Source organism: Somniosus microcephalus, chromosome 8, assembly GCF_052327205.1.
Source record: "Somniosus microcephalus isolate GS21.2 chromosome 8, FLI_Smic_1.0, whole genome shotgun sequence".
NCBI lineage: Eukaryota > Metazoa > Chordata > Chondrichthyes > Squaliformes > Somniosidae > Somniosus > Somniosus microcephalus.
The window spans coordinates 155,136,892-155,145,201 of record NC_140994.1 but is presented as its reverse complement, the minus strand read 5'-3'; positions in this window follow the sequence as shown (position 1 = coordinate 155,145,201).

Sequence of the window (8,310 nt, the reverse complement as noted above, 5' to 3'; positions counted from 1 at the left end):
TCAGCCCTAACTGTCATGAATCGACGAGACTATGAGAGGCTATTCTCACACATACCCTTGAAGGACACGTCCATTGTATTGAAGACATACACGGGGCAAAAAGTCTACCCCAGAGGAAAAATAAGGGTGCCAGTTGAATACAACGGCAAGGAAACACAGAAACTGTATTTATATATACTACCAGATGGAGGACCACCATTATTGGGATGTGAATGGATCCAAAAAATACAATTGGATTGGCATTCCATTCAGGCGCTAACTGTGACTGATAAAAAGGATGAAGACGTCACACCTGGTCGACTGTCAAAAATTCTAACTGACGCGAAAGAGGTGTTCCAACAAGGACTTGGAACTCTAAAAGGAGTAACGGCAATGATAAAAATTGAAGATAACGCAAACCCAAAAATTTTTTAAGGCCAGACCTTATGCGATCCGCCCAGCCGTTGAAGCAGAGCTGGAGAGTCTGGAGCGTTCAGGTGTGCTGTCCAAGGTGGACTGGAGCGAGTGGGCCACAACCATCATTCCTGTAATGAAGAAATCATTGAGCAGCACGCCTGGGGAACCGAAGAAGGTTCGCATCTGTGGGGACTTCAAGGTAACTGTGAACCCAGTCCTGCACACAGTACAATATCCACTTCCACGGATAGAAGATATTTTCGCCTCACTATCTGGAGGGAAACGCTTTACAAAGATTCATCTGGCCCAAGCGTATCTACAAATGGAGGTGGAAGAAGTGTCTTGGAAATACCTCACGATAAACACTCAAAAAGGCCTTTACCAGTACAATCGACTGGTATTCGGGGTAGCATCAGCCCCGGCTATTTGGCAGAGGGTGATGGAACAAGTCCTGCAAGGGATCCCAGGGACCCAGTGTTATTTGGATGACATCCTGGTTACGGGCGAAAATGACACTGAACACCTTGCCAACCTGGAGCAGGTGCTCACAAGATTACAGGAATATGGGCTACGAGCCAACCGCCCCAAATGCGAGTTCTTCAGGAGACAAATCTCGTATTGTGGCCACATGATTGATGAGGAAGGGTTGCATAAGTCGCCGGACAAGATTGAGGCTGTAGTCAAGGCTCCAGCACCGGAAAATGTGTCGCAACTGAGGTCGTTCCTCGGGTTGGTGAACTACTACCATAAGTTCTTGCCGAATTTATCCACAATTCTGCACCCACTGAACGCCCTACTGCAAACTGGAGTAACATGGAAATGGAGTGATGAGTGTAAGCGTGCCTTTCAGAAATGTAAATGCCTAATCACTTCAAAAGAAGTATTGGCCGACTACAATCCAACACTACCGATTCGGTTAGCATGTGATGCGTCTCCCTACGGCATCGGAGCGGTGCTGTCACACAAATTCCCTGACAGCTCAGAGAGGCCAATAACCTTCGCATCACGCTCGTTAACCTCAGCCGAGCGGAACTACGCCCAGATTGACAGGGAGGCCCTCAGCCTGGTGTGGGGGGTGAAGAAGTTCAATCACTATCTGCACGGGCAGAAATTCACCCTACTAACTGATCATCAGCCCCTGGTCTCCATTTTTAACCCAAAGAAGGGCGTTCCGGTGATGACGGTGCAACGGCTGCAAAGATGGTCACTTTTTCTAGGGGCACATCAGTACGACATAGAGTACAAGGGTACGAAACAGCATGGAAACGCTGATGGGCTGTCGCGCCTACCGTTGCCTACAGTAGAGGAAGCACCTGCAGTGGACCCTGTTGTGATATTCCATGCGACCATAGTCAAATGTCTACCTGTTACAAACTCAAGTATGGAGAAGGAAACCCAAAATGACCCGACACTCTCTTGGGTCTACGATTTGACGGTGAAGGGATGGCCAGCACATGGCGACTCACTGTTGCCAGCATTCTCGCCAAGGAGAGAACAGCTGTCAGTGTGCTGGAGGACCTTGATGTGTGGATCCCGAGTGGTAATTCCACCCAAGTTGAGAGATAGAGTGCTCAATGAGCTTCATGAGGGTCATCTGGGAGGGGTAAAAATGAAGAACCTAGCCAGGGCGTTTGTGTGGTGGCCGGGAATCGATAAAGAAATCGAGGATATGACCAAGAGATGCACAGGATGCCAGAAGGTCCAAAACGCTCCACCACAGGCCTCGCTATATCCATGGGAGTGGCCCTCATCTCCATGGCAACGGGTACACATTGATTTTGCTAGTCCATTTATGGACTCAATGTTCCTAATCGCTGTGGACGCCCATTCGAAATGGCCAGAGGTCATCAAAATGTCCTCGACCACTACGGACAAAACTATTGCAGTCCTACGGACCATCTTCACCAGGAATGGCTTGCCAGAACAGATTTGCTCCGACAATGGGCCACAGTTTGTGTCAGAGGATTTCCGGAGGTTTCTGAGGAATAATGGGGTGAAGCATTACACATCTGCCCCATATCATCCAGCCACAAATGGATTGGCTGAGAGTTTTGTTCAGACCTTTAAAAAGGCCATAAAGGCAATGCATAATGACGACATACCACTACAACACAAGGTGGATAATTTCTTGTTTGCTTACCGGAATGCGACACATGCAGTCACCAACCAAGCTCCAGCCATAATGTTCTTCAACCGAAGGCTAAGATGTCGCCTGGATTTGCTCAAACCAAACAGAAGATGAGAAGTTGAGGATAAGCAATTCCAGCACATAAATGAGAAGCCAACCAGGAGCTTCAAGATAGGGCAACCAGTCTTGGCCCGCGACTACCGAACAGAAAAATGGCAGCCAGGAACGATATGCACACAGCAGGGACCACTAATGTACACAGTGGACGTTGGAGAGAGCATCGTGAGACGCCATGCTGACCAGATTCTAGAGTCACAGGAACAAGCCAAACCCATACCACGAGCAGGCGCACCTGGTAATCAACCCGAAGTACAGATTGCGTCTACCTCAGAAGCAGTGGTATTGGAAGCTGACGAACCAACCAATGACAATGAGCCAGAATCAACTCCGCCGCAAGAACAGGATACTCGAGAAAGGCGCTATCCAGTCAGCATCAGGAAGCCTCCTCAAAGACTGAACTAATAAATGATTATTTCAGTTGATGTATATAGTACAGATAAAATTGTAATTGTAATTAGTTATTATTTAGTTGTTAAATGAATGTTATGTACTGTTTATCTAAAAGGGGAGGAATTGTTGTGTATGTGCCTTTAAGAGAAGAACTTATTCTATACTGCAGTACCGGCAGTGACCACCCCTGTATATAAAGCCCTAGCAGGCTTCTGTACTTCAGTCTTAAGTTACCCTCTGTTCAGCTGCAAGCACGAGCAGAGGGAGCAGCCAGACTTTGGAGAGTGGATTAAAGTGGTGGTCCCCTGACCAGGAAGAGGAGGAGAACGTTGGACCACCACCACCACCAACTCCACCATCATTACATCAACTGAGGTGCCTGGAGAGAGAGGACAGAGGAGGAGAAGGAGAAAGGAGGCCGACATCAACATCAACCAGGGGAGAGGCCTTTTCTATCACTGCCTCCCCAAATTGGCCTCCACTTTAGGAGAGGGAGAGAGGGGAGAGAAACCAACTGCTTAAAAGGAGGGAAGAAAACTTCATCCGGAACATCTACAGGTGGGTGTTATTTGGGGCACTCTCCCAAGACTTTGTATTTTAGGTGGGGGGAGAAAAGAAGAAGCAAGGCCGGATCATCAAGGGGTGTAGTGTGTGTGCTCTTGTTAAAAGCTAGGCCACACACACCACTAATTAGCATCCCTTCTATTGCCTGCCCTGGGAGAGCTTGGAGCTGCCCAAGGTGAAGTCCTTAATTTAATTTAATTACATCGTTAAGACCTGTTGCAAGACTAAGCCTGGGCTTCTCCAGCTTTTCCAGGTGAAGACGTCTTCTCCCCCTGCCAGAAGACCACCATCACCAAAGACTTTTTCCATCGGAGAGTGCAACCCTGCCTACACCCACCCACCATCCTGAGTGGCAACACTGCCCTTTGCGGCCTCCCTCCTTCCCACCCCCCCACCTCTCTCTCTCTCTTTGTCTCTCTCTGCCTGTCTTTCTAAGGCACCTTAGTTTCATCTATTTTATTAATTGCCAATTGAGCAGAGGGGCGAGGGCTCCTCTCCCAATTTAAATCAATAAGGAGAGAGGTGTGTCCTCATTTTAATCAGCTCCCTCTGCTCAATAGAGGACAAAAAATATATATATATACACCGAGGCCATTAACACCTTCAGGCCTGTGACTTGGGGTGAGTGTAGCCCTTAAAAAAAGCACCCCAGAATGGCGACTGCATCTTCGCCGGTGGCGGGGCCAGCCGGGACCTATGCGAGAGTGGTAGCCACAGCCACAGCTGCTCCCGCTGTTCCTGCTGCCCCGTCACCTTTTCGATTAATAACAAAAAAGCTTGGGGTGAAGAGCTACACTCACCCCACTATGACCATCGAGGCCTGCGTCAAGGCCATGGCTGGGGTTGTCGGCCCCTCAGCCATCGTCGCGGCCTCGAAAATGTATGGGAAGGCTGTGTTCTTCCTGGGGTCGGAGCGGGCGGTGTCCCTGGCTGTCGCCAAGGGGCTCACCGTGGGCGGGACCTTCCTGCCGGTGGATCCTCTCGAGGCCACCGCGCAGAGGATCATTATTTCCAACGTCCCGCCCTATGTTCCTGGTGAGCTCCTCCTTCCCCATTTGCGACAACTTGGGGAGGTGAGGTCGGGGATCACGCCCATCCTGCTCGGCTTCCGGGAGGCCAGCCTTCGCCACGTCTTCTCCTTCCGGCGCCAGCTGTTTATCCAGCTGGCGCGGGAGGAGGACACTGAAGGGGCGTTCGTCGTCCTCCACGACGGGACCGCCTACCGCGCCTTTTGGACGTCGGACGGTGTGAGGTGCCATGCCTGCAGGGAGGTGGGGCACATCAGGAGGAACTGCCCTGCCTCCAAGGCCGCCGGATCATCTCGCGCGGCCGAGGCTGGCGCCGCCGCCGCCGCCCTTCCCCCCGGATCTGCCCGCGCGTCAAGTACGTCTGATGCGCGGTTGACGTCGGGGGCCGATGCCACCAAGGCCTCCGGCGGGGGGGAGGGAGCGTGTCCGGCCGGAAAGAAGGCGCGGGGAAAAAAGAAGCACCTTAGGGCAGGCCCCCCCGTGGATGGTGAGCCCTTGCCCCTTGAGCCCCTTACACCCGCGCTCCTCGCGGAGTTGATCAGGGCAGATGTGAGCGGGAGGGGCCCCGTGCCCGAGCCTGTGGCCGCAACCGCCGCAGCGGTAATGCCAATACCTGCGGCTGGGCTCGGGCCCGAGGAACCCGACAAACCTGCTCCGCCGGAGGGAGTCGAGGAGGAGGCCTTTGCAGACATGGAGGTGTCCCTCGCTCCCTCCGTGCTAAAAAGAAGGCGCGACCCCCTGGATGAGGAGGAGGACCGGGAGGAGGAAGGTCCCTCCGAGCAGGGGGAGTCGTCGCCTGCCGCGGGTACTGCGCCCCCCCCCCCCCCAGCGCTGTCGTCATCACCAGCGATCGGCAGGGGTCGCCTGTCCCTCGGGAGGCTGAGGCAGATGTGTCTGTCCAGCACGTGCCTCCCGGGGATGGGGATGAGACCCTGCCCGTGGGGGGGGTTGCGGAACAACCCGCGGCAGTAATTGAAGTTGACCTTTTATCGGTGTCGTTACCCCTCGCCGGGTCGGGCAGCCTGGGGGCTGGGTCGGGCGAGCTCGAGGATAATGAGCTCGCCCAATGCGACCCGGACGTCTCCCAGGGGATGCTCGTCCTGGTAGAGCTTTTAATTCAAAACCCCCCGTCCGCTGGGTCGGAGGTTGGTGGCGGGGAGGAGGATTGCCCCCTGGCTGCGTCTCTGGTGCCGGACGTACTGGAGGAGCTGGAAATTGTTCTCTCCCCGGTTTCTCCGGTCGTTCCGGCGTCTGAGGCGGAGGGGAGCTCTGAACCGCCGCCGTCTTCTGGCCCGGCACCCCTAGAGGAGCCCAGGGAGAAATCCTCTGCCGCCGATCCTGGGGGTGGGATCCGGGCGGAGGCGGGGCTGGCTGGCGCGGCCGAGTCGTTCACTTCGCACTGCGCGGCGGACGGGTCGGCCGCTGGTGACGACCCCCTGGAGGAGGATGGGGACTCGGTGATGGGCACGGAGGACGATTCGGACTCCAGCGCCGACGTGGCGATGGATGACCTCGTGCCCCTTGCCAAGTCTCCCCTCATTTCCGTAAGGGAACTCTGGGATTTTATGGCCACGTGCCTTGGTCAGCGCAATAAGGTCCGGCTGGCCCTCGACAGGTGGTCGGAGCTGGCGCTGCTCATCGATTCCGTCCGCGCCGCCGTTAAGATCTTGGGCGCGGACGAGGGTGTGAACCTGCTCGAGCTGCGTCGGCTCACAACGTTTCTCACTGGGCTGCTGAGGAAGTGGCGGCGGACCAGCGGCTGCGCTTCCTCGCCCCGTTAGGTGTAGGTAGAGGTTGCACTCTGCTTCTGACATGAAGATAACCATAGCCAGCCTCAACATCAACGGCAGCAGGGAGGCGCGCCGCAGATTCAATAACTTCTCGATCCTTCGGGACGGGAAGTATGCGGTGTGCTTCCTGCAAGAAACCCACACCGTTCCGGGAGACGAAGCCACGTGGCTCCTGGAGTGGCAAGGAGGGGTCAGCATGAGTCACCTCTCCAACAATTCCAGCGGGGTGGCTATCTTGCTGGCCCCGCATTTTCAGCCGGAGATCTTGGGGGTCAAGGAGCACGTGCCGGGCCGCTTGCTCCATGTCACTGTTCGCCTGGGGGGCGTGCCGCTCCATCTAGTGAACGTGTACGCCCCTCAGACCAGTGCGCAGCAAGTGCGCTTCTTCGAAGATGTGTCCGCTCTCTTGGGCTCCATCGACGTGGGCGAGTGCGTCATCCTCGGGGGGGATTTTAACTGCACCCTCGAGGCGAGGGACCGTTCGGGTCCCCCGCGAAGCCCGGCAGCGATGGAGAAGTTGAGGGACCTGGTTGGGTCCTTCGACTTGGTGGACGTCTGGCGAAATCTCCACCCCGACTCCAGCGCCTTCACTAGCGTGAGGTCTGGGGGAGGAAGGTCCAGAATCGACCGCCTCTACATTTCCCGGGCGTACGTCTCCTGCGTTCCGGCAGCTTCCATGCGGCCGGTGCCGTGCACGGACCGCCACCTGGTGTGGGCGGAGCTCGCTCCGCTGCGCGCGCGGGGGGGGTCCGTGTACTGGCATTTTAACAACCTGCTGCTGGAGGACGCACAGTTCCGGGATTCATTTCGTCGATTCTGGGCCGACTGGAGAAGGAAGCAGGGGGGCTTCCCCTCCTTGAGGCTATGGTGGGATGTGGGCAAGGCTCACATCCGTCTCTTCTGTCAGGAGTACGCGAAGGGGTCGACCAAGAGGCGGGAGGCCCGGGTCGGGCGGTTGGAGAAGGAGGTGCTCGACCTGGAGTCCCGTCTCGGTCAGGTCGTCGAGGACCCGGCCCTGCGGAAGGTGTACGAAGAGAAGAAGGGCGCGCTGAAGGACCTGCAGCTCGTCGGGTCCCGAGGCGCGTACGTGAGGTCGTGGATCCAGCTCCTGCGGGACCTGGACCGCGGCTCCCCCTTCTTCTACTCGCTGGAAAAAAGACGGGGGGTCCGTAAGCAGCTCTTGGGGCTGCTGGCCGACGACGGGTCTCTGGTCTCGGATCCGGAGGGAATCAGCGCGGAGACCCGCGCCTATTACGGGGCTCTGTTCTCTCCGGATCCGTCCAGCGAGGATGCGCGCAGAGTTCTGTGGGAGGACCTGACGAAGGTTGGCCCGGAGGGCGCCAAGAAATTGGACGCTCCGCTAAGTCTGGTGGAGCTGACCGGCGCCCTCCGCCAGCTCTCTAGGGGAAAGTCCCCGGGGCTGGACGGGCTGACCGTGGAGTTCCACAGGGCGTTCTGGGACGTCTTGGGGGGCGACTACGCGCGGGTCCTGGGGGAAAGTTTGGCGACCGGGGAGATGCCCCTCTCTTGGCGCAGGGCGGTCATTGTTCTGCTGACTAAGAAGGGCGATCTCCGCCTCCTTAAGAACTGGCGCCCGGTCTCCCTCCTCAGCACGGACTATAAAATCTTTGCCAGGGCCATGTCTGCTCGCCTTGGCACCGTGCTGGCCCACATGATCCACCCCGACCAGTCCTACACGGTCCCGGGCCGGACCATCCACGATAACATCCATCTGGTCCGGGACCTGGTCCACCACTCCCAGAGGGCTGGTCTGTCGGTCGCCTTCCTTTCCCTGGATCAGGAGAAGGCGTTCGACAGGGTGGATCACGAGTATCTCTTCGGGACTCTGCGCGCATTCGGGTTCGGGACGCATTTCGTCGCCCGGATCCGACTT